General features: G+C 42.7%; 1 protein-coding gene across 3 annotated transcripts in view; it reads left to right on the forward strand.

Moving 5' to 3' along the window:
* The first annotated feature begins 8448 nt into the window (after window positions 1-8448).
* Window positions 8449-25482, forward strand: part of Smad5 (SMAD family member 5) — a 40248-nt gene continuing 23214 nt past the window's right edge. Inside the window, exons 1-2 of one of the 3 annotated variants that reach the window (XM_036188269.1) lie at window positions 8449-8559; window positions 14242-14521. The gene's annotated coding sequence lies outside the window, so the exon portion shown is untranslated. Of the gene's footprint in view, window positions 8560-9032; window positions 9388-14241; window positions 14522-25482 lie in introns of those variants that run through there. The other 2 variants (XM_036188271.1, XM_036188270.1) reach the window with 2 other exon arrangements.

Consider the following 25482-nt stretch of genomic DNA (forward strand, 5'->3'; position numbering starts at 1 on the left):
GACACTGGTAAGCCACAAGCCATGTGGCAAAGTATAGACTAACAGAAATGGGTTAATTTAAGATAGAAGAAGTTGATAACAAGAAGCCTGCCACAGCCACACAGTTTGTAAACAATGTAAGTTTCTGTGTGCTTTCTTGGTTGGGTCTGAGCAACTGTGGGACTGGTGGGTAAGAGAGATTTTTCCTAACTGGGCCAGGCAGGAAAACTCTAACTACACCATCTCTCTAGCCCCCATGCATGCATACTTTTATATTGCATGCATGTATGGATGAATGAATGAATGAATGAATGAGTGAGTGAACAAATGCTAAATCTAAGGGCTGAATTTCTGTCACAGGAAGAAGGGAGTCGCACTCTTGTACATAGTAATTGAGGACTGCATTAGCCGTGAAGTGGAGCTTAATTACAGTGGGGTATGCAGACTTTGATCAAGTCTTGGCCTGTGAGAAGTGAATCCCAGCAAGACAAGAACTGGATGTTCTCTGAGTACAGAAGGGAGAGCCCCAACCCAGAAGTGGTAGAAGGGAGGGAGAAGATGCAGATGTGGCAGGGAAAGGCCTTTGTAGGAAATAAACAGTGAAGTTGAGGTGCTGGTTGATGAGGAACAATGGCACTAGGCATAGCATTCCAGATGTTTCCAAGTAGAGAGACGGGACCACACACACAAAGGCTCTGATTTGCATAAAAACTTGCGGCACCTGAGGATGTTAGAAATGGTGGGATGGTGCCCCTCTTTGTGGGTTGTGGGGAGGGTCTGGATTTGATCTTAAATGCAGTGAAAGGGCCTTGAAGGGCTTTCAATTGAGGGTGTCATTCTTATTTAATTTTCAACACTGGAAGCAGCAGTCCAGGAGGTGCAAGATAATGACCTGGGCTTGGATCTAGTGCTGATTGTCCATGACAGCAGACACAGAGATAAGTGAATGGATCGGAGATAGTTTCCAAGTAGGACAGGTAAGTCTTGATGCTGTATTGAGGGCAGAGGGAAGCTCTTGACCCATGCAGGCTCCTGCCACACAGAAGCCTTGGGGGCTCTGCATTCCAGCCCTTTCTCTCCCAGCCTCCCTCTGAGAGTAGTTTCCTGCCAGGTACATATTACCTTGTTACATAGTAACAGTTATCTGCTTCCCTATTTTTAAAAAGGACCTGGAGAGATGGCTTAATGGTGAGAGCTTCCTGCTCTTCCAGAGTCCCTGAGTTCAGTTCCAGCACCCATGCTGGGCAGTTCACAACCCTCTATAACTCCAGCTCTAGCAGAGTCAGATGCATCTAGCCTCCTTGGTCAAATATACTTAATGTGCACAAATCCACCCACCCCACCACAGTTTTTAAAAACAATATTACATCTTTTAAAACGACCTATTTACATAACAACTTAGATATTATCTGTTTTATCTAATTTCTTATCCCTAACGCCTAAAGCATGCTTGATATCTTATGGGTGTTTAATACATGTTTAATGTCCTGTTGAATAAATAAATAAAGGCAAAAGCTAGGAGTAAGTACAGAGTGTTTTGGTAGATGGGTCACCACAGAGCAAATCCCAGTGTTGTAGAATATTATTTTAAGGTGTGTTACATTTGTTTATGCTATAGAACATTTGTTTAATGATGCAAAGATGTGTTGCATTCTTTTATGTTGCATTTGTTTATCTCTGTGAAGCTGTGTTACTTTGCCTGTCTTAAATACCTGATTGGTCTAATAAAGAGCTGTGTAGCTGATAGCTCAGCAGAGAAAGGATAGGCAGGGCTGGCAGACAGACAGAATAAATAGAAGGAGAAAAAGAGATCAAGGAGCAAGAGAACAAGGAGAGGAGGACTCCAGGGGCCAAACACCCAGCCATACAGCCAGCCACGGAGTAAGAGTGAAAGTAAGATATACCAAAGGAAAAAAAAAGGAAAAAACCCAGAGACAAAAGGTAGACGAGATAATTTAAGTTAAGAAAAACTGGCTAGAAACAAGCCAAGCTAAGGCCGGGCATTTATATTTAGGAATAAACCTCTATGTGTGATTTATCTGGGAGCTGGATGGAAGCCCCCCCAAAAAAGCCCAAAGAGCAAAAAACAACCAACAACACCCCAGTCTGTTTTTCTCCCACGTGGGTCTGTGAATCTGCTTTGCAGCTCTTGAGAGGCTCCACATGAGGACCTGCTAGGATCAACTCCACTATGTTTTATTTGAAGACAGGGCCTCACCATGGTAGCCAGGCTGGCCTCAAATGTGAGATGTTCCTGCTTCTACCTCCTGCGTATTGGGATTCCAAATGAGAATCATGATGCCTGGCTCTAGGGCTGATTGAAAGATGGGTAGCAAAAGACCATTCGAAAGCTTCAAACACTTTGAATAATTGCATCATGTTTGCTGCCAAAGCCATCACGGCAAATTTGACTCCAAAGAGGCCAGGAAACAAATCCCATCATCACTAGTGGAAGATGCCACAGGCATCCATTGCACAGAGAGAGTGAAAACATGCACATCAGCGCATGTCTGTATCACAGGAGCGACTGTGTGGTAGAACTGCCATCTCTTGACAGAGGAAGGCTGGAGTGGGATCAGGCAGCAGGGGCAGGATGTCAGGATCAGAAGATCAAAGCTGCACGGAACACATCCAATGAGACTGCCATGGGAGATTACAAGGGGTAGAAGAGTAACTAGCTGAAACAAAAGCAGACTGCAGGGGGCGGGGAGAAGGCTCTGTGGGTCAGTGCTTACTTACTGCCCAAAGGTGATGAGTACACAGAGCAGCCCAAGAGCAACAAACCAGAGACCCTGCCTCAAAACAAGGGAGGAAGGCAATGACAGACTTCCAAGAGTTGTCCTTACACATGTACACACAACACACATGCATACAGACACACACATGCACACACACACAAGCATGCACACACATACATACACACGCACACAGGAACAGACTGGAGTGGTTGAAGTAGTTGGAAAGTCTAAGGAGGGTCTTCAGAAGCCTCAAGTGAAGCTGGATCCAGAAACCCAAAGAACCTGGCAGGAATTTGTTACTGTGTTTTGTTCACAGTTCTGCTTCTCTCCGTTGGCTTTGTTTCCAAACAGATTTCCTCCATATGGTGTCAAGATGGTCCCTGTTAGCACCAGAACCAGCATTCACAGTAAGAGGCAGGACTTTTTTCTCTTGACATCCACACATCACTCATCGACCTAAGGGATGTTATGTGTCCATTAGTTTACTGTCCATCAGTGAGCTAGTCACAAGGATCTAGATTGCTAAGGTACTATGGTAACTTCCTGGGCCAGGTGCCCCAGCTCTTGGGTAGGCAGTGTGCACCCTGGTTAAAATGGGAAAGAAATGATGTCACAAAGGAGGCAGGAAAAAGAGCATCAGGATGTAAAAAGGCTGAAACGCGGCCTGCAGCTGCTACCCCACAGTAGGGAAGTTGTGTGGGGAAGGTGAGTTCAAGTGTCTGGAGTCATTAGCCGCATGTTCTAATGTGGACACACTAGTTTAGGAACTGAATTAGCTTACTGCTAGAGCACTTGCCTAGCATGTGTGGATTCCTAAGAATACACATTTGCCTCGTGTGTGTGTGTGTGTGTGTGTGTGTGTGTGTGTGTGTGTGTGTGCATTCTTTGTAATAGATGGTATCATAGACTTTCAAATGAATGAGATTACCTATTACAGTATAGAGAAAAGACAATTTATTATCCTATAAAGTGAATACATTTCATGTAACTAATGCATTTGATAAGAATCTTTTGGAATTTCCTGGCCTATCAGCAGGAAATGGATGTTTTCATAACAAACACCATTTAGCATTTGCTCTGTGTCAGGTGCTATTCTGGGTGCCCTGAAGGCACCATGAGTTTCATCCTCAGGATAATTCTATTATGTAGCTACTCCCGTTATCTCATTTTATAGACTAAGAGATGGAATTGGCTAAGAAACCTGGTCAAGGTCACACAGGAAGAAGTTCAGCTGCCATGTTTCAAATCGGAATTCTGGCTTCAGAGCTCTTGTGATTAACGCTCCACACAGTCCAAGACCTTCCTGGGGACAGGAATCTTTGGTCTCCTCCCTCCCTTCCTCCCTCCCTCCCTCCCTCCCTTCAAGCCCAGATTTTCACCTGCTGTTCTGGATTTGAAGTGAGGTACACATGTGGTTTGACTCCTGCGAAATGGAGTCTCCGAGGATGTAAACTGAGAAAGCAGAACCATGGGAGTTAGTGGAGTTAACTTGGGAGCGTTTTGCCAGCAGGAGACAACAGATGTTGCTTCAACCAGGAAGAGACTGTGCCCTCCCAAGCCCCGCTGTGGAAAGCCTCTTTGTTTTATGACTCTGGGTGCAAGCAACGCTTTTAATTTTGTGTTTTGGATTCCAGCCATAGAGAGACTTCTTTAATGTAGCAGATGGCTGGAGACAGGCAAACCAGGTTCTTACATCCTACTTTAAGCTGCCTTCCCCAGAGAGGAGTCTCCTAATTATGCTGATGTGAAAAAGGAGAGAGACTATAACTTACATGGACATACTGGTTGTTTACCATGTGTAAAGCAGCCACTGTCTTCAGTGTCTGTAAGTATGTGGAAGTCAGGAAGCCATTCAGGAAGCTGGTGAAAGCCAAGGACTTTTTCTTCAGAAAATTCATATATAGGTATACACAAAAGCTATGCTCAGTAATTGCAGGGGCCCATGGTAGAGTCTCTGCAGTCATTCCTGAAGCTTCAAAGAGGCTGCGGTTGATATTTCCTGGGCTTTGAGTGGACACAGCTGCCATTCTCTTCGTTTTCCTCTCCTCCTCCTCTTCCTAGTGTGTGTTATTGTTCCAAGTTATGAAAATAGATTTATCTATGGGCTATTTTTGATTTTTGAAACAGGAGTACACTGTGCAGTCCAGGCTGGCCTTGAACTCACTATCCTCCCTTCTCAGCCTGTCCAGCTGGCTACTGACTAGTGTGGACACTTTCCACACCAGAACACTAGAATTTTCCTGGAAAATATTTTCAAATATTCTATAGCTGGGCGGTGGTGGCGCACGCCTTTAATTCCCAGCACATGGGAGACAGAGGCAGGCAGATCTCTATGAGTTCGAGGCCAGCCTGGTCTACAGAGAGAGTTCCAGCACAGGCACCAAAACTATACAGAGAAACCCTGTCTCAAAAAACAAACAAAACAAAACAAAAATTCTATAAAAATCACTTTAGTGTACTCTCCTGTTGGTGTGGCCCTTTGGTTTATTCTCTGTCTTTTTTAAGGTCTATTTTTATATTTAATTATGTGTGTATTTGCACATATATTGTGGGTTTATGCATGTAAGTACAATTGCCCACAGAGGCCAGAAGAGGGCATTGTTTCCCCTGGAGTGGCAGTTACAGGTGCCTGAACCACGCCAATGGTATCTCACTTTGGTCCTCTGGAAGAGCAGTTTGTGCTCTTAACTGCTGGACCACCTCTCCAGCCATGGTTTATTCTCTGAAAAGGGGGACATGAGGCTTCCTTTGACCATTCGTGCTATGTATCACTGTTTGTTTCCCCCGCTGGCCTGTGCAACGTTCACTTGTCATTTCTTTGGAGCCTTGAAGGCTTTGGAACTCTGCTTGACTTAGCTGTGCCTTCCTACACTGTTTCTAGAAGGAAGGACAGAGGTGTGTGTGTGTGGGGGGGTGTGTGCCAGTGGAAGAACATACAGAGAACTCTCGGAGTTTGGAATGGAGGTTTTAGTCTATCTCAGGACCCTGTCTGGAGAGTGCATATAAACTTGGACCTTTCTTCCTCGATGCCCACTGTCCGTGAGGAAGGGAGATGTCTCTGGGGCTGTGAAGATACGGATACTTGTGATGTGATGATGTCACTCACGGATGCTTCTGTTGGGTGACATCTCCAAGCGCTGAGTTCTTCTCCTTCCACTTGGCGTGTAGGTGTTATTAGTGACACTTCTGAGTTACAGCAAAATGTAGACTTGAAGTATTTATTAATGATTTTCAACCAAAACCCATCTTGCCTTAATTATTTTATACTTTAAAATAAAACTTAAGAAAATATGATCCATGTGTTTCCCCAATTTTCCTGAAAATTGCTTATTTCTTGGGTCTGGAAAAATTGAAGATGGGAGTAGACATTAATAAACCCTTTAGGCTAATTCTATTTATCAAATGACTAATTTCATCAGTTACTGAAAAGAATTGGAAAGAAAGGCCCAATTTCTTCCCAAAATGAACTTAAATCAAATACAAACCATTTGGGGGTTGAGGTTTCACTTTAACACTGAGACTGGGTCATTCTTAGTAGAAGGAGGGCATGCTAGACATTTAGGGTGCTTATCTCATCTCTGGCCTCTACCTGCTGGGTCCCCATGGCCGTTCTGCCTGGGACAACAGAGACAGTCTTCAAACTGTCAAGTGTTTCGTAAGGGGACAGTCATTCCTGGTTGGCAACTGCAGGCCTTAATGATTTCAAAATAGAGTTCTCTCCCAGTAAAGACAAACCACTGTCAGGTGATCTTCTTGATCAGGTGACTGTCTGAACCCCAAAAACAGTTTTTTACAAATCTTGATGTCCCACTGCACATATCTATCTATTCAGATCACCTTTCCCTACATTTGTTCTTAGATCCAGTTGATTACCCAAAGCAAGACTTCCTTTTGCCTCTGGCAAGCCCGGCATCTTGATTACTTGGGTGGCTAGTGGGCCCTCTGATTTCTACACCCTGTGAAGTTTAGGTTATTTCTCTGTTCTCTGGAAGAGTTCTACTGGCTGCTAACATCTCCATTCCTCCTTTCTGTGTTATTTACTATCTCTTGCAACAGAAGGCCTAGCCTGAGTGCACACAGCCAGCTGGGAGCCTGGAGTCTAGTTGATTTGATCACTATGCAGATACACAGCTGAGGAGGTGAAACTGTTGGTTTTAGGGTCATACAAGTGATTTGGGAAAGGACTCCAGGCCTCACAAATTGTCCTCACAAATATGCACATGTTTGTGGAAGAATTTTTACTAGTAGTTTGAAGTGAGGAGTGTTGTCCTCTGCAAACATCAATTCTGAAAAAAGGCATTCTCTTGGTATGGTTGTAGGTACGTCAGACAGTAGTAAATCCATGCCAGGCTCCAGAATCCATGCCTTCCAAGGGCTGGAAACGTTAAAATTAACAACAAAGAATCTGTAAGCATGACAGAGAGTCAATGCACATGGAGTCCTCATTCACAAAGTTTATGATGTAGTAAAGAAGTTCACGTTGGAGACCCAAGATTGCAAACTGACGGCCAGCAGGCTAAATTGGGAACATGGGCTTGTTTTGTTTGGCTTGTACCAGGGTGAATCTTCTCAACGTCAAAGAAAAGGGGGAGGGGAGCCCAGGAAAGGGACAAGGAGGCTGATTGGATAAATGTGCGATTTCCTCGTTGTATAAAAAGACCAATTTCCAACCTTCTTTGCAAAGCCAGAAGATGTGGACATAGTGGTCCTTTAGTCCCATACCTCTTCCTGCTGACCGCTGGCTAGAGTCAACAGCAGCTACCCTCCTTAGTGTAGGAGTCGGTAGATGCTCTCTGGTTCCCCAGCTCGGACCCAATTACCTTCTATCGCATTTGAGATGGCTGTTTCGATGCGGCATCATAACAGCATTTATTACTTCTCTTCCGCATGGAAACACGCCGTTGGAGCTTGGAACAGCACAGAATCTGCTGCCTCGTTTGTGTGTCAAGTGAGGTGACTCCGGCTCAGGCCAGAGAGGGGGCAGTGAAGGTGATGAAAAATGGTCAGATTTAGGGTATACAGAATTTTGAACCTTAATGTTATTGGAGGATGGGATTAATTGGAAAAGGTTAAAAATAGTTCCAATTTATTTAACAAGAAAACGTTACAATCAATTTTGAACACTTTAAAAAATAAACAGAATTATTTAAACGCTTTCCCTCGCTGTACAAATTGGGGGTACCCTAGTACAGATACCATATTTCCGGGAATGCTGACCCTTTGGGGAATTAGGAGGGGAACAGTCTGTGCTCCTCCACACCTCTACTTGCTAAAGCTTGAGCGCCCAAGATACACCCTGCTTTCAGATGTGGGCCAATGTCCCTTAAACAGCTGGGACTACGTCCTGAGAAAAGGGCAGTTTTCCTGAGCTCCGGGTTAGCACTGTCTCCATCTGCAGAGGCCTTTTCCTTTGGGCGCGATATTATGGCTGCAGCTAGTAAGCTGCATGGCATTTAGGATTCATATTACAAGTCAACGAAAGAGGCGAAGTTGTAGCTGAAGATACATTTTAACGCTTTATATAGGTTAGAGAGGTCCCAGTTGTCCATAACGAGGATAATTGTTCTGTTGTAAGGCGGGTTAGTTTCGTTAGTGCGGTGCCTGGAGCCCAGTGCCACGCTCAGGCCTGCCTTGGACAGGGGAAGCCAGGCCACGGCCACCCCCGACGCGCATGCGCGGGCCGCAGCGGCCCTCCGCCGCACCCCCCCCCCCCCCCCCTCGTCATCCGGGTCCCGGGCGAGCGGGCGCCGTGCGCTTGTCCCGCGGCCGAGCTGCTAATAAAGTTGCGGCGCGTGCACAGCGCGGCGACGGCGTGAGGAGAGCGCGCCCGGACGGCGGGGAGGTGAGTGAGGGGCCCCGGGGCTGGCGCTCGGGACCGACCGGGCGGAGGGACGCGCGCGGCGGAAGCGGCCCGCGGTCGGGCGGAGGCCTAGCGGGTCCCCGCGCGGGACCTGACGGGACGGGGCGCCGCGCGGCGGGGGAGGCCTGGGTGCCGAGGAGGCCCCGCTCCCTCCACGGTCCCGACGAGGCCCCTGACACCTCGCGGCGCCCCCGACGTCCCGGCCGGCTGAGCAGTGCAGACGGCCTAGGCCGAGCCCACGGCCCGCCGCCGCTTTGTGTGCCCGAGATAAGGATCCGGGCTTATCGGGGGGAATTACACTCCGGCCCGCGGCGACCCGCCCCTGCAGCCGGCTGCCGCCCGCCGCCGCCGCCGCCGCCCCCCGCCGCTCGCCCGGCACGCGTGGGGACGTTGCAGAGCTTCTCGCGCCCCGCTCAAGTTTGTGTGAGGAACTGAAGCAGCTTTTGTCTTTCGTCCGGTCCCGGTGGTTCCCCAAGTGCATCCTCCCCAACCCCCGCCCTATCTCCTTTTCGCTTTTCTGAGGCTGTTGCTGTACCCGCGTTGGGAGCCCGAGCTTTGAAAACTCCCCGCTGGCGCCCGGCTTAGGTCGGAGCATGCTCAGTAGCTGGGACATTCTGGTTGCAGAAGGAGCTGGCGAGGATAGTCGAGGTATTTGGAGGCGTGCCAGCTATCCGAAGTGTGTGTCCGGACTCCGGTTTTGATGGCACCGGCGAATGGAACCCAGGCCAACCTGGAAGCCTGGAATGGCCGAACACTCTAAGCCAGATCTTTATCTTGATTGTAAAGACAATGTTTCCTGAGCAGCTGGAGGTGGGGGGCGTATTCCTGGCTGCTTTGGCGTTTAAATGGGTGTGGTGCTAAGTATATCTTGTTTATCTTTCTGTGGAAAAAGTTTTGAAGTCTGGTGGAGTTTGTCACATCATGCCTGTTGCCTAGCGCTATCAAGTGTGTTCCTACCTAGCAACAGAGACTGGGATCAGTGGACTTGGGTGGTTGGCTTTACCGGAGCTAAGAGGAAAGGGTATGCGTGATTTTCTTTTCCTTCTGACAGGGTCTTTCAGTGCTTATCTTGAACTCTGGCCAATCCTCCTGCCTCAGCCTTCCAAGTGCTGGGATTACAGTGGCAAGCCATCATCAGTCTGGCTGGTTTTCTTTTTTTAAACAAAGAGTGCTTGGATTTCCTTAGTGTATGAGAGTTACCATTAGCCAGTTAGCTTTTAATTTTATCTTGCAGTTGAAAACCTAGTAGGTTTAGTAACACTCAGAGTAGTTTAATTTTCTGCTAAATGCCAACCCATAGTGCCTGTTGTTTGGAGCAAGATAGGACACTTTCACACTCAACTGCCCTGTCATGAGATTATGTTTCAGATTTTATAAAGAGAGAGTTAGTGGGTCAGTGGTAACAAATTACATCTTTCTTTTACCCATTTGGTAACATTTTTCCCCCTCTAAAACGAACCCTGAAATGATAAAAATCCAACACAACTCAGAAGAAACGGTTTATCAAAATACAACCTTTATAAAGTTTGTATATTATGCTCAGAAATTTAATTAATTAATTAATTAATTTTTTAGGCTCACACCTTTAACCCATCCTAGTACTTGGGAGGCAGAGGCTGGTAGATCAGTGTGAGTTCTAGGCCAGCCAGAACATAGTGAAGCCTTGTGTTTTGAAAAGACATTTTGTTTGTGATGGCTTACACATGATTCCGGTGGCATCTCTCCTTCCCTCCGCTGCTCCCTCAGTCAGTCTTTTCAGATCACCACCGTTACCACTCAGGATTTACTGTGTCTTTGGAAATGCCATTCCTCATTTTGTAACTTTATTTAGATCATAGATGAATCTTCTCAACTGACTTCACTCCCTTGTTCCCAAGGCAGGCAGCCCAGGTTGGCCTCAAACTTGCTGTGTAGTCCAGAATGACCCTACCTTCCAAATGCTGGGCTCACAGGCCTTTGACATTCCACCTGGTTGTTTATTTTGGTTGGTTGGCTTGCTGTTTAGCTGACTGAACCTTGCACACCCTTCGGCACCAAACACTCAGATTAAGTTTTCCATGCATCTGTGGGATATGATATGGTAGAAAGAAAGAAGAAAGCAATGGACTCAGGGGAAAGTAAAATGTTTTTGTATGTTCTGTACAGATCTGTGCTTAACCTGGTTCACTGAGGTGGGCACCACAGAAATGGGTAGATGGGTGTATGGCCTTTCTTTCCTCTCTGGCAAAGTCAGCCATTAATTGCAGTGTGAGACAGCGGCAGAATGTTGCTAATGAGGTTTGAATCAGATTGTTGTGTGCTCTTGGTTATGTAACATGTGAGAGTGTTATTAAAAGTTGCCTTCAGTAGCAAGGAAGTAAATTCTGCTTACTCTCTTCTTGGGCTTTAATTCCTGGCTGAACTGAAGGCACATTAGTCTACAGCTGTAATTATACCTGGGCAGCCTGTTTCCTGTTTTCATGATGGACCCAAACAGAATGAATTGCAGTGAGGAGCTCTCGTCCATTGTGTTAAACAGAGGCAGCATGTTTTCCCTGCTGAAAACAGATTGGCAGCTCAGTTGAACAAATTCCATTTTAGTGTTTTGAAGATAAGGCAGAAAATTATGGTGTTTCTCACTTCTTAGTAACTTATATCAAAATTTAATATAAAAATCACTTTCATGTGCGAACTTTGTTGTATAAGTTAATTTACAATGACTTGTGTAGTGTGAATCAAGAAAGCTTTTTTTTGTTATTGTTTATAACTTATCAGCATTTATTATTACCAGATGTATATATTGGTTGGACAGTGAGACCCACATCAAGGCTAATTTTAGAGATTTCGTTTCCCTGGTTTATTCATCTCCACATTGCATTTATTTCTGTTCTATGTTCTCACCTGTTAGAGCTTTGTATTAAGAAGATGGTATTTCTCCAGGTGGTGTAGGTACCTTAGGTTCTGTGGTTTGCCACCATGCATTTAAGAGGTCAGATATTGGAGAAGATTACCTTCTTGTAATGGACAGTAGTAGCCTGAGGAATGATTCTTATCTTCACTAGGTGTCATTCTGGAGGAAAACTGAGAAAAGTAGGATCCAAGAAAACTGTGCTGCACAGATTCAAGGTTCTTTTCAACCAGAAAAAATGATACAGGGCTTTCCCCTCAAGCCTCTGTAGTTGATCTGTGCCTTTTACACCTTGTTTTTCCCCTTCTGAACTTAGTAGAATATTAGCAATTGGAATTTTCAGGGCTGGATCATCTATCTAGCTTATTGCCACTACCATACATCTTTTATCTCCAATCAAAACTTGAATGTGGTATATATGTTTACTAAATGGAACATGTAGAAGTCTTTCAGAAGAATTTTTAAAAACTAGATTGTTAGAATTTTATTTTATTGAATTTTTTTTTTTTTTTTTTTTTTTTGAGTCAGGATCTCACTATGTAGCTCTGGCTGAGTCTCACTATGTAATTTTGTCTAAGAACTCACTATGTAGACCAGGCTAGTCTCAAACTCATAGAGATCCATCTGCTTCTACCTCCTAAGTGCTGGGATTAAAGGTGTGCAGCACTGGCTAATTTCAAATCTCATAGGTCACATTTTAAGTCTTTATTGTTTCATTACTTGGGAAGATGTACTTACAGAACAGTAATACTTTTCATAATTAATTAGCTAGTTCCAGGCTCTTTGTGTAGCTTTGATAGATGTGTGAGTATGCCCCCACACATACACAAACACACACTTTTTTCCCCACCCAGGTTGGAGGTTTTGGTTCAATTTTCTTATTAGGACAGTTCTCTTACATGATCCTATAATTTTACTTCTAGTTATTATTCTTACTGTGCGTTTTGTAAATCGGTTTTGTTCTGAATCCTTTGTGACCACAGTTTTTGCCTGTATCTGTGTTTTTTAGTTTGGCATTTTATGGAAATATTTTAGTCTCTTGTGAGCTTTTTAACTGGAGCTTTTCCTTCTGACTTTGTAAATGCTGCTTTGTTACACTGAACGGAATGAAAACAGTAACAGCCGCAAACATCAAGTGTCCTTTGCACCTTCTCAGAACACTGGAAAGTTAACTTTGTTCTCTGAGTATATGTGCGTTCACAGTGGGTTGGTTCTTCCTAAAGTACGGGGAGGCCGTCGGGGGCTGCCTTTTCTCCTAGGTGGTAGGCTGCATAACTTGAGGTCTAGTTATCCTGGTTTGTGCTCCTGGGAAAAAGGGGCAGTGCAGAAATTCAAAGCTGGCTGTTATCTCCCCATATTTGCATCTTCCTCTTCTCTTAGGTGAGAGTCTAGTTAATTCATTTGACTATTTCCACTCTTGAGAGTTCAGTGCAGATTAAATGATAGTCAGAACAGAAAAGCTAGCCAGAATTGTTTGTTTTGTTTTGCTTTTGTTTTCTTCTTTTCTAGTAAGTGGGATACTTGTACTCTAAGGTGCACATGAGGTGCTGGAGGATAGCATAGCAGACATTGGAATGGACATGATAGACATCAGCTAGCTTCCTGTGCTTCAGAGATCGTGAAGAGCAGCAGTGATTTCGTTTAATTGAAAGGAAAGCACTGACATAGACTGGCCAGCGCTGTTTCTGGCCTTGTGCCTGCAAGCCTGTACAAGCACAGTCTACTTCTGGTGGCAAAGCAAGGAATCTTGCAGGATCTAGATCATCAGGCTCTGCGTAATTAAAGGACTCAGAGAAGCAGCTGAAACTTAAAGAGTGATTGAAAACTGGGAAACAGAAGTCTGGATGTGGGCGATTCAAACGAGTGACATCTGGGGGCACAAAGAGAATGAGCAAGATAATGCTTTGAAAGGTGTCAGGACCCCATGCTCATCACCCACCTTTGAGAACTTTACAGAACTTTGGATGTCCTTTTTAAATTTAATTTTTATGTGTATTGGTTGTGAGCTGCTATGTGGGTGCTGGGGATTGAACCTGGGTCCTCTGCAAGAGCAGCAACTGCTGAGCCATCTCTCCAGCTCATTTTGATGTTTTTTAAATTGGGAGTCATAGTTGGGAAATGGTGATTTTTTTTTCTTTTCAGCCTTTCTCTAGGAAAACGATTTGAATGACCTTTCCTTTTAGATATTCATGTAAAGACTTGGATTTCTGAAACTATAGAGGAGCTGTGGGTTCTTGCTTTCTGTTTTGACTTTTCTGCCAGCAATCATAGCTGCAGCCTACAAGTTCTGAAGTAATCGTATACCTGGCTTTATTACCTAGGCGGTGGTAGTGGATGTTTGTCCTTTGATCCTTGGTAGCTACTATTTATGTTAGAACCAGAGGGTGAAAGATTTTTAAAGCTTCATCCTGACTAGCCTAGAAAATGAACTTGAGTGTGTATTTGCAGGTGGCTTGCTTCTAGTTAACAGGATTGATCTTCTTGGTTCCCAAACTTGCTACCTAACCTGGGATTCCTATTAGAAATGAGGAAGGTTTTGTTTTGTTTTTGAGACAGGATCTCACTATGTGGCCCTGGCTGCATAGAGCTCATTGTGTAGACCAAGCCTGGCCTCAAGCTCACAGAGATCACTCTGAGTGCTGGGATTAAAGGTGTGGGCAACCACATCTGGTCATTTTTCTTTTTTAACATTTATTCATTTTCTCTCTCTCTCTCTTTCTCTATCTCTATCTCTCTATCTTTCTCTCTTGTGTGTGTGTCTGTGTGCATGAATATAGGTGCCTGTTAAGGAGACAGAAGAAGCCGGCATATCTTCTGGAGCTGGAATAATTACAGGTGTTTGTGAACCATCTGATGTGGGTGTTAGGATCTTCGGCAAGAACAATATGCTTCTTTATAACCTTTGAGCCATCTCTCCTGCCCCAAGATGCCTACAAAGAATTTTGGGAAAAAATGGTATTGTGATGCTGTTTTTCATAAGAGAATTCATACATGTGGAATTTAAGGAATGTAGGAAAGCTTTGTTAAACCTCATTTGACATCTGAATATACATGGAGGTGAGTAACTCTGAATGTATAGAATACAGGAAAGTTTTGTCACGGAATGAACCATCATTTCACATCTGTAAACTACAGTTAAAGGAGTCTGTGAAAATGAGTTGCTTAGAAAACCTTGAAGTAGAAGTCAGGCTTTGCTCTGCATTGGAAGCATTAACTACATGTGAGACACTGTATACAGCTTTTAGCTGTATTAGCAAGGTATAGTAACACATGCTTTCATTCCCAACCCATTCCCAATCCTTGGTAATACATGTTCTCTGAGACCGTTGAAGGCTAGTCTGGCAGCACAGTTACCTATCAAGAAAACCAGAAGCAATTCTACTTGATGTATACCTTATGTAACATCTGAACTCAAGTCTATGTGAAACCTTCAGCTGAAGTTGAAACTCAAATGGCATTAAAAAAAACCAGTAAGGTTGATTAAGAAGAGGGCTGAGAGACATGCTGATTTTCTCTTCAAAGATGAATCAAGAAAGTCTGTAAATGCAAGGGTTATGGAAAAGGCATTCAGCCACACTCCCATATCAGCAAGCATCAAATCACTTATGAAAATGAGAACCCAGCTGTTAAAAGTTGTTCTTGGGGTGTGGCTCACTGGCTTTATGCTTATGAAACTTGTCTTATATGTGTATATTTGTGATGGGGAGTTGTGGTTCATTATGGAACAGTGGTTTGCTGTTCCATGATGATTTTAGGAGTTTGCTTTGCCTGCAGGCTTTGGGGGAATTTAAATTGTTTTGCTTGCCTTTTATCTTGGGTTGAAGTAGTAAGAGATGTTGGAGCAAAGCGTGAAGGAGCTGCTATTTCCAGTAATTTAGAAGTCTGAGCATAAACTCTGTGTATCTGACTAGGGAGGTTGTCGGAGAGTGGTTTCTGTGTTGGTCAAGATGAGGAAAGAGCCGAACCCTTGAGTTACTAATTTATGTCAATATGACTTCATATGATATTGAAGTCTTGAAGCTAAGCAACATTTTATTCATACATTTAATATGTGTACCATTAAAGTCCTGATCTTTGTTTGGGCTGCTTATCAGCCTTTCCCAAGTCAGTTGATGACAAACCTCATTCTTCCAGTTGCTCAGGCTGACACCTTGGAATCATTATTGACTCCTGTTCTCACACAGCTCATATCTCTCCATCAGGGATTCTCTTGTATCTCTGTCTGCTTCTCACCACACCAGTACTGTCACCCTGGTGGTGGTTGCCAGTTCCTCTCACTTAGATTACTTCAGCTCTCAGCACACTAGCCAGAGTCTGTTGTGTTGTTTGGTTTTTTGAGACAGGGTCTCACTGTGTAGACAGAACTCTAGCTGGCCTGGAATTTGTTATGCAGACCAGGCTGGCCTTGGATGCAAAGAGGTCCACCTGCTTCTGCCTCCTGAGTGCTGGGATAAAAGGTGTGGGCCACTATGCCTGGCACCAGAATAATTCTCAGCAATATAAATCAGCTGTTGTGCCTCTTCAGCTCTCTAAATCAGTCCGTATTTGACCCACAGTAGAAACTGAATCTCTTATTGCCACCATGGCTGGGCTGCCTTTCTTCCCTCTTTGACCCCAATCTGTACCTTTTTTTCCAGTTTACTTTATTCCCAGGTAACACTGCATTCCTTGAGTGCACCCCTCCCCCTTAGGATCTTTGCATTGCTTTATAATGTTTTTCCCTCGTTTCCTTACAATTTTGGTTCATTTGGTCCTTCTCAGTGAGGCTCAGCCCAGTCATCTTATTGGAAACAGTATCTCTCTTCACACTTCCTATTAATCCATCTCTGTCTCGCCTCCCCCACAATCTGATTTTTTCCCCCTTCATAGCAGTTTTGGATTTTTGATACAGGGTCTTGTTTTGTTATGTAACCCTGGCTGGCCTGGAACTCACTATGTAGATTTGGCCAAGTTTGAATTTGTGGGCAGACCTGCTGGGAATATAAGCCTAGCACTATATTCTGCCACGTGTTGCCTAGCAGACATGTTACTAACTATATTTTGTGTGCTTCCTACCACTAGAATGTAAGTCACAAGAAGACAAGGGTGTTTTTTCTTTTTTTAAATCTTCCTCCCTGTCCCCTGAGAGTTCTCTCTGTATCCCTGACTGTCCTGGAACTCACTCTCTAGACCAGGTTGGCCATGAACTCAGAGATGTGCCTGCCTCTGCCTCCTGAGTGCTGGAATTAAAGGTTGTGCCTCCATACCCCCTTCACTTTTATGTTCCCAGCACCTAATAATACCTTAATAAATATTGAATTAATTAGTGTTTTATTCTTTAGTTTGAATAAACTATGTAGCTAGTAAATAGTAATTATGAAGTGAATGATTTAATTTATTTTTAAATATTAATTTCATTTTTAATTATCTTCCTTGGGATGACAGCCAAAGCTGAAATCTGAGATAAGAGATGGAATTTAGTGGTTGGTGCTTGAGCAGAGTGCAACAGGCAAAAAAGTGCATTTGTAAAACCAGAGAACAAAAGATAGTTAGTTTAGGAAGAAATACACTTTTCAAGAATTGGGGTCAGGGATATTATTTCTGGAGCTTTACTGTCCTGAGGAGTAGCCCCTCATCTGTACTAAGGGCACACTGGATTGAGGTGTAGCCTTTCCTCTGTAGTAAGGGCACACTAGAGAGTGCTGTGTGCCTAGGTTAGATGCTCTTTCTTGGTCCCTCTTTGTTTCTTGATACCTCACATGTATCTCATAATTACCGATAAAACTTACATAGTTTACATATAAACTGGTGTCTTTTATGCTAAATTATTCTGAAAGGAGATTCTGGACCACCTGCACTGTTTACTTTCATAATACCTTTGCAAATGACATAGAAAAGGGCACCTTCATTTTCTCCTTCAGCTTTATATAATGAACAAACAGTATAACCTTGCTCATAGTCCTGGTAATTCCTTAAATGTTGAGTGGCTCGTAGATAAGACATTCAGTAAAGGCTTAAAGTGATCCCTGATATCTTCTGAAGCACATGATTTCTATTTTCCTGTTGATTTAGGATGCAGTATTTACAGAAATATTTCCCAGTCTCTTCTCTTTGAAGTTTCTTAATTTTAGTTTAGAAATTTATGTATCCCTAATTAAATTAGTGAGGGAATTATTTTTCAGTCGGAATGTCTTCTGATAATATAAGTATTCCTAGTGAGGATTTTAATATGGCTGAGGCATATCTGTACTTAGGTTTTAAAAAGTTAGGTTTTTCCCCCTTCCTCTCAGAAACACACATTAATTAAATTATTGACTTACTTATTGTGGTGCTTAGTCAGTGATTGAGCCCAGTGCCTTGTACAAATGCTTAGCTATATCTCCAGTCTAGACATATATTTCTTACTTTCCTTTTTGGAAAAAATGTACATGTGTGCACATGCACACTTGTCTTGCAGTGTGTATGTGTATACATGTGCATGCAGGTATGTGCGTGCAGGTGCACATATATTATTGGATGTGTAGTCCTAAATGAAAACAGATACTATTTTTCCACTGGAATATATGTTCTCTGGGACAGATTGGATAGATCAGTGTAAATACAGGTATGGAAGTGCTGTGAGAGAGATATGGGATACTTTAGGTCTGAGAGGGGAATTTCTTAAGCAAGATAACTTGGAGACTGCTGGAAAAGAGGTGTTTGAATGCAAAGAGATGCATGTGGGAACTTTTGTAATGTGTCTGTAATGTAATGAATTGTTTTGTAATACATTAATATATAATTTCTTTCTGCCCTTTTTTTTTTCTGTGCCAGAGATCAAACCCAGGGCTTCATGCTCCACCACTGTGCTAGACCCTAGCCCTGTGGTGGCTTTTAGTTTTAGAAGGCTTTCACTTGTGACTGAGGTTCCAGTGCATTTCTCTGTGAATGATATTCTGAATTTTGTTCAGTCAGGAGCAGGAGCATTCTAGAGGAATTTCAGGGAATTTAACAGTCAGAAGTTTCTATATCTTACTATCCTGGTTTTGTTCTCCAGCTCGGTGTTCTTTTTTCTAAGAAATGTCAGAACATGCCTTTAATTTAGTCCTAGCCCTTAGGAGGCAGAGGCAGGCAGATCTCTGAGTTCAGAACCAGCCTGGTCTACAGATTGAGTTCCAGGACAGCCAGAGCTACACAGAGAAACTCTATCTTGAAAAATGAAAAAAAAAAAAAAAGAAAGAAAGAAAGAAAGAAAGAAAGAAATGGCAGAAGTCATAAGAATAAAACTTCATAACACAGCCGACTTAAGGCAGAGGTAAGTTAAACAATGCCTATTGCAGGTCATGGTTTTATAGTTGGAATAGCACGTTTCTGTCTGCTCAGTCACTGCCTGTTGTGTTTGCTGGGATTATACTGAAGTACTTCTGAGACTGCTTGTGGTGGTGTGAATTCTTTGGTCCACATAAGCTCATATATTTCAATGCTTAATCACCAGGGAGTGGCATTATTTGAAAGGATTATGATTAGACAGTGTGGCTCTGGAGGAAGTGTGTCACTGACGGTAGGCTTTGAGGTTTCAAAAACCTGTGCCAAGCCCAGAGATTCTCTCTCTTCTTATGGATCAGGAAGATCTAGCTCTCAGCTATTGCTCCAGCACCATGTCTGCCTGCATGCTGCCATGCTGCCTACCATGATGATAATGAACTAAACCTCTGAAACCGTAAGCCAGCTCCAATTAAATGCTTTCTCTTACAGTAGTTGCCTTGGTCATAGTTATCTCTTCACAGCAACGGAACAGTCACTGAGACAGAGTTGGTACCAGGAGTGGGGTATTGCTGTGACAGTCCTGATCATGCTGCTGGTGGAATGTGGACCTTGGGACTGTGGATTGTGACAGCAGCTGAAGACTTTAAGTGGGGTTTAATGGGCCATACTAATAGGAGTATGGAAAACATTGGTGCTGAGAGCAATATAGATCATGACGGTCCAGCTCAAGGGGTTTCAAAGAGAAAGAGTATTAGTTAAGTTGCCTAGAGACCATTCTTGTGATATTTTGGCAAAGAATATAGCTGTTTTTTGCCTCTGTCCTAATAAAATGCCTGAGGCTAAATTGAAGAGTTTTAGATCAATGGCTTTAGCAGAAGAGATTTCAAGACAGCCTAGTATTGACATGTCCTTTAATTATTAGTAATCACTCTTAAGCAGATCTATAATGAAAAGGAGGAAGCTGGACACAGAAGTACAAAACATACGGTTTGAGAAGAAAAAGAACACCAGAAAGTATAATGGAGCTAAGTCCAGTGCTCATGGAGATCAAACATTTAAAGAAAAACCTGATGCTAAATGGAATCAAGGTATGGTGACCTCAGGGCAAGATCCACCAGCTAAGCTTCCAACTTGTGAAAAGGAATTAAAGAACAGCTTCATCAGTGAAGGAAACACTGAAACAGAAAGCTGACAAAAATGTATTTAAACTAGGAGCCATGTTCCAGCCCTAGCAGTAGCAGAACTTGGCAGCTTCAGCCATGTGGCTCTGGCTTTAGAGTCAAGGATACAAGGAAAGGGTTATAGAATCTCCCTCCATGGCTAAGGAAAGCAGCTGAAGCCAGACATGTGTCAGGGGTGTCCCTGCATAGAGGCCCAGAGAGGCCATTGTGTGAAGCTGTAAAGGTAAAACCTGGGTTGTGTTGAAGACCCCAAGATGTTGGAGATGCCAGAGTCATGGGGTACCTGCGAAGGAGAGCTGCTAACAGGGAGTGGAACCAGCCCAAGAGAGAAATGTGCTGCAGTCAGCAAAGCTGAAAGGAGTTTGTGGTGATATTGTGTTCCCCACAAGTCTAGCAAGGACTTGAGACAGCCCTGCACTTTCACATTATGCAGAGACTAGACAAATGATACAGCTAAATCTCCCAGGACTTGACAGCTTGACAGTTAACCCAAAAATTTTCTTTTCAGGATCCCCTAAAGATGTCCTTGACCCCAGAAAAGAAAGCAGGAAGTAATTTTAAGAAAATGACACCCACATTCCCAAGAGGTGGGATGGGAGGTTTTTGGTTGTTTAATGAGTTATGGATATTATTGTTTATGATGGTTGGTTACAAGTTGTTAATTCTTAATGGTCAGGAAAAAAGCTGAACAAGGAGATTAGATTCAGAGTTTGTTTAAAAAAAAAAAAGGAAAAGAATATAGATATGAGGTAGATCATTGAATCTACTCTGAGATAAAAGATAAATAATAGGATAAATGGGTAGATCATTGAATCTACTCCAAAAAGAAAAAGGGGAAGATATAAAAATGACAAAAGGTAGATTATTGACTCTATTATGAAAAGAAAAAGGAGAGAATATGGATATGATAAGATAAAAAAGGAGATTATTGAACCTACTTTTAAAAAGGAATTACTTGTTTTACATAGGATAAATAATGAAAATTTTTTATCAGAGTTTATCAAGTGTGACTGGACTGGACATTGTTAATATATATATAATGGAGTTTTTGTCTGAATCTGTCGAATGTTAATAGACTAGTCATTGTCAATGTAATTCTTGACTATATATTGTATGTAATTATTGGATATAGTTTTTCTTGTATTAGTTATAAGCTTTTTTAATTTTAGACAAAAAAGGGGAAATGTGGTAATATTGTGTTTCCCAATATATTGTGCACCCTAATAAATTTATCTGGGGTCAGAGAACAGAACAGCCACTAGACAGACATAGAGGCCAGAAAATGGTGGCACACACACCTTTAATCCTAGCCTTCCAGAGGCAGAAATCCCTCTGGATCTCTGTGAGTTCAAGGCCACACTGGAAACAGACAAGCATGGTGACACACACCTTTAATCCCAGGAAGTTATGGCAGAAAGCAGAAAGGTGTTTAAGGCGTGAGGACGAGGAACTAGAGCCTGGTTAAGCTCTTAGGCTTTTGAGCAGCAGTTCAGCTGAGATTCGTTTCAATGAGGACTCAGAGGCTTCCAGTCTAAGGAAACAGGATCAGCTGAAGAATTGGCAAGGTGAAGAAACTGTGGCCCGTTCTGTCTCTCTGATCTTTCAGCATTCACCCCAATACCTGGCTCTGGGTTTGTTTTTATTAATAAGAACTTTTAAGATTCGTGTTGGGCTGGAGAGATGGCTCAGAGGTTAAGAGCACTGACTGTTCTTCCAGAGGTCCTGAGTTCAATTCCCAGCAACCACATGGTGGCTCACAACCATCTATAATGAGATCTGGTGCCCTCTTCTGTATACTAAATAAATAAATCTTTAAAAAAAAAAAAAAGATTCATGATACAGGAGTTGGAGGTTTGTTTTTTTTTTTTAAGATCTATTTATTTGTTTGTTCATTTACTTACTTATTTATTTATTTACTTACTTACTCATTTATTTATTCATTCATTCATTCATTCATTCATTCATTCATTCATTCATTCATTCATTCATTCATTTAGTGTTCTGTCTGCATGTATACCTGCAGGCCAGAAGAGGGCACCAGATCTCATTACAGGTAAGCCACCATGTGGTTGCTGGGACTTGAACTCAGGACCTCTAGAAGAGCAGTCAATGCTCTTAACCACTGAGCCATCTCTCGAGCCCCAGGAGCTGAAGTTTTAAGAGTGTTGACATTAGACATGAAGACACAGAGTTTGGAGAATGCCTAGCTGGTGTTTGGTCTTGCTTTGGTCCAGTATTTCCTCACTGTGCTCCCTTCCCTATGTTTTGGAATGGTCATGTATATTTTGTGCCATTGTATGTTAGAAGTATGTGGTCTACTTTTGATTTTGATTTTATGGGGGTTACAGTTAAGGGATTACCATGAGTCTCAGAAGAGACTTTGGACTTTAAAAACAGTGTTGAGACTGATAGACTGGAGACTTCTGAAGTTGGACTGAAGCAGTTTTGCATTATGACACAGTTTGAGCCTATGGGGGCCGGGGATGGAATTTGGTGGTTTGAATAAGAATGGCCTCCATAGGCTCATAGATTTGAATGCTTAATCACCAGGGAGTGCACTATTTAAAAGTATTAGGAGGTGTGGCCTCGTTGGAGGAAGTGTGTCACTAGGAATGGGCTTTGAGTTTTCAAAAACCCATGCAAGGGCCAGAGAGACTCTTTCTCTACCTATAGATCGAGTTCTCACTACTGCTCCAGCACAGTGTCTGCATGACACCATCCTCCCTCCATGATGATAATGGACTGAACTTTTGGAACCATAATCAAACCCCAGTAAATGCTTCTTTTACAATAGTTTCCTTGGTCATGGCATCTTTTCACAACAATAGAACAGTGGCTAAGTTACCCGTATATAGTCTTGATGGAAGGACATACTGCAAACAAAACTTCTAAGTATGAAAAAACATTGTGTGATAATTGATGAAACAATCTCAGATACAGGTGAAAGATAGCCTTTATTACTTATAACAACCCTTTTCAGATGTACCTGAGGCTAGATAATTCCCTGGAGTGAGGCATGTTCAATCACAGTTCTCAGGAATGGAACTTTCAACCCGGTTTCTCACATTGCTGGCAGGGGAGAAGAGGCAGAACGTGAAGTTGGTCTGATGGCCAGCAATGTAATCATGGTTTCAGACATATTTGTTGTCTAGGCTTTTGTCGACTGGCTTCTTTCATTTAGCATTATGTTTCAAAGTTACTCCTGGCATAGAACTTTTTCAAATTATTCATTTAACTTTCTTTATACCTATATTCCACTCCAAAAGATAATCCTAAAACTCTGTCCTCTTAGACTGATGTAGGAATGAAGTCAGTGGTGTACCGCATTAGCATTAGACCCTGGCAAAGGTCTGAAAATAATTGTGCACAGGGTGCATTGTGCTCTGTGGTGATGCTGTTAGGTGAGAATGTTGCTTCTCGTAGTCGGCTGCCACAGAAATTCCCACTCAGAGCTCCAAGTCTATCGGCGCTGGTAGCTCTGACAATATGCCTCTTCCACAAGGGCAGGTGATTATGGTCAGGCTTGCTGGTGGCAAAGACCAAGCCTGAATTATTGTGTCCATCAAGTTACAGTTTCTAGATATGCTGTGAACTAAATTGGGGTCCTCTGCAAGTGCTTTTAACTGAGCCATCTCTCCAGCCCCAGCAATTACATTCTTAAAAAAGAAAATACTGAGATTCTTAAAATAGCTGTGTTCTTTTTAAAAAGTGCAAAAACTTAACCTTTATGAGTACCAAGATCCTGCTAGTTGCCAACAGTGCCATATTTTATGCCTTCTAACAGATTGACAGCCATGGAGAGAAGCTCTGCCACTTTGTTTGACCACTCTGACTGGTCAGGAAAGTGCTTATTTAAAGAAAAAGCACTTCTTGGATTTTTTTCTTTTTTTAAGAACTAAGGGGCTGGAGAGATGGCTCAGAGGTTAAGAGCACTGACTGTTCTTCCAGAGGTCCTGAGTTCAATTCCCAGCAACCACATGGTGGCTCACAACCATCTATAATGAGATCTGGTGCCCTCTTCTGGTGTGCAGACATACATACAAACAGAACACTGTATACATAATAAATAAGTAAATCTTTTTTAAAAAAGAATTAAGAAATATTCCTTCAGTAGAGCATTTTAAAAATTTATTTTTATTTTATGTGTATTGTTAGTTTGCGTAGATCTGTGTGAGGGTGTTGGGTCCCCTGGAACTAGAGTTACAGTTAACTGTGAGCTGCCATGTGGGTGCTGGGAATTGAACCCAGATCCTCTGGAAAAGTAGTTAGTGCTCTTAACCACTGAACCATCTCTCCAGTCCCCCACTTCTTGGATTTTTTTTGTTTCTGGTCTTTTGAGACATAGTTTCTCTGTAACAGAGCCCTGGCTGTTCTGGAACTCACTTTATAGACCAGACTGGCTTTGAACTCAGAGAGATCCGCCTGCCTGTGCCTCCTGAGTGCTGCAATTAAAGGGATATGCCACTATGCCTGGCCACTTCTTGGATTTTATTGTGAAAAGAAAATGCTCAATTTTGGGGGAAACATTAAATTATAAACATGCATTAATTGTTATGATAAACAGTGAATGAATAGATTTAATTTTCCTCACCGAATAGTTAGCAAAACATCCTTTAACATGGTATTTACAGCATTAGCATTAAGTTGTTTTTCAGAAATATGTGTAACATATGTATCAAGAGTCAGATGTGTTGGCTCATGCCTGTAACCTCAGTGCTCAGAGCAGATGCAGGAGAATCAAGACTCCAGGGCTAGTCTGGGCTACATAGTGAGACTTTATAAAAACAAAAAACAAAACATTCTAAATATCTGTATCTTGCATCTTACTGCCATCTTTGTGTGTGTGTGTGTGTGTGTGTGTGTGTGTGTGTGTGTGTGTGTGTGTATTTGTGTGAGTGAGTGTGTATGTGTGAGACATGTGTCTGTATATATTTCTCCCAGAAGTTTCTATTAATCTTTTCATTGTCAAATTATTCTTGAGTCCATTGCAAAGAATATGGTGTTTGCTCGCTTATGACCATAAAAGTAGTAGACTCAGAAAGCTCAGTATTCATAGATACATCGACAGAGTCAAAACCATCTATTGGAACCTTTGGCATTTCTTGTGAGTATCTTAGAGGCAAAGGAAACCTCCAGTCACGTTGATGTTTATGCTGCTTGCTGTGTTGTGAATGATCACATCTTTCATTTCTGATCTGGGAGACACTTAGGTCCCTTGTCAGCACACAAAGAGTGAACTTGGACTAACCTAACTGACAGTAAGTAGGACATCGAGTATGTCATGTGATGAAGCATATAGAACCACAGGTGTCTGTAACTTCATATCATCGCCCAGATTAAGATACAATTTCAGGTTCCACAGAGAGCTTCTGGGACCCCTCTAAGGACCAGTGGAAGTCTCTAAAGCACTGTGTTAGTTTTGCCTAGTTTTGAATGTCATATAAATACAATGATATGCGTTTTTCTTCTTTTTTTTGTTTTGTTTTGTTTTTTGTTTTGTTTTTTGTTTGTTTTTGTTTTTTGAGACAAGGTTTCTCTATGTAGTTTTGGGGCTTGTCCTGGAACTCACTCTGTAGACCAGGCTAGCCTCGAACTCACAGAGATCTGCCTGGC

Source organism: Onychomys torridus, chromosome 5 (genome assembly GCF_903995425.1).
Source record: "Onychomys torridus chromosome 5, mOncTor1.1, whole genome shotgun sequence".
NCBI lineage: Eukaryota > Metazoa > Chordata > Mammalia > Rodentia > Cricetidae > Onychomys > Onychomys torridus.